Source organism: Sinocyclocheilus rhinocerous, unplaced genomic scaffold (genome assembly GCF_001515625.1).
Source record: "Sinocyclocheilus rhinocerous isolate Xijiao unplaced genomic scaffold, SAMN03320098_v1.1 scaffold19783, whole genome shotgun sequence".
Lineage (NCBI taxonomy): Eukaryota > Metazoa > Chordata > Actinopteri > Cypriniformes > Cyprinidae > Sinocyclocheilus > Sinocyclocheilus rhinocerous.
Genome location: NW_015660661.1, coordinates 923 through 1,321, shown reverse-complemented (window position 1 = coordinate 1,321; position 399 = coordinate 923).

Genomic DNA, 399 nt, shown 5'->3' with positions numbered 1-399 from the left:
CCCGTCTGGGCGGCTCTTTAATTCCTTGGCTTGCTTATTTTGGGAAGTCCTCCCTCATAAGTACCCCTCAAGGCCACGCTCCACCGTCTGAGCGGCTCCTTAATTCCTGGGCTTACTTATTTTGGGAGGTCTCGACCCAGTATGTGCCTCTTCTCGGCACAGCACGGTGCTTCTTCTTATTTACAACTTATATACAAAAGCTTTTTACTACTCTAAAGCATGTGAATCTTTTGACATCTGGAACCTCTCAACTCCACTTTTATTTTACTTAATTTAGTTCAAATCTTAGATTCATTTATTGGTGAAGCCCTGTCTCAGATTACCATCACAGGTGTGACCCTAGTCAACCACACAAACAGTTTATTTCCAATTTAAGCAAAATATTGCCTACCTCGTTTT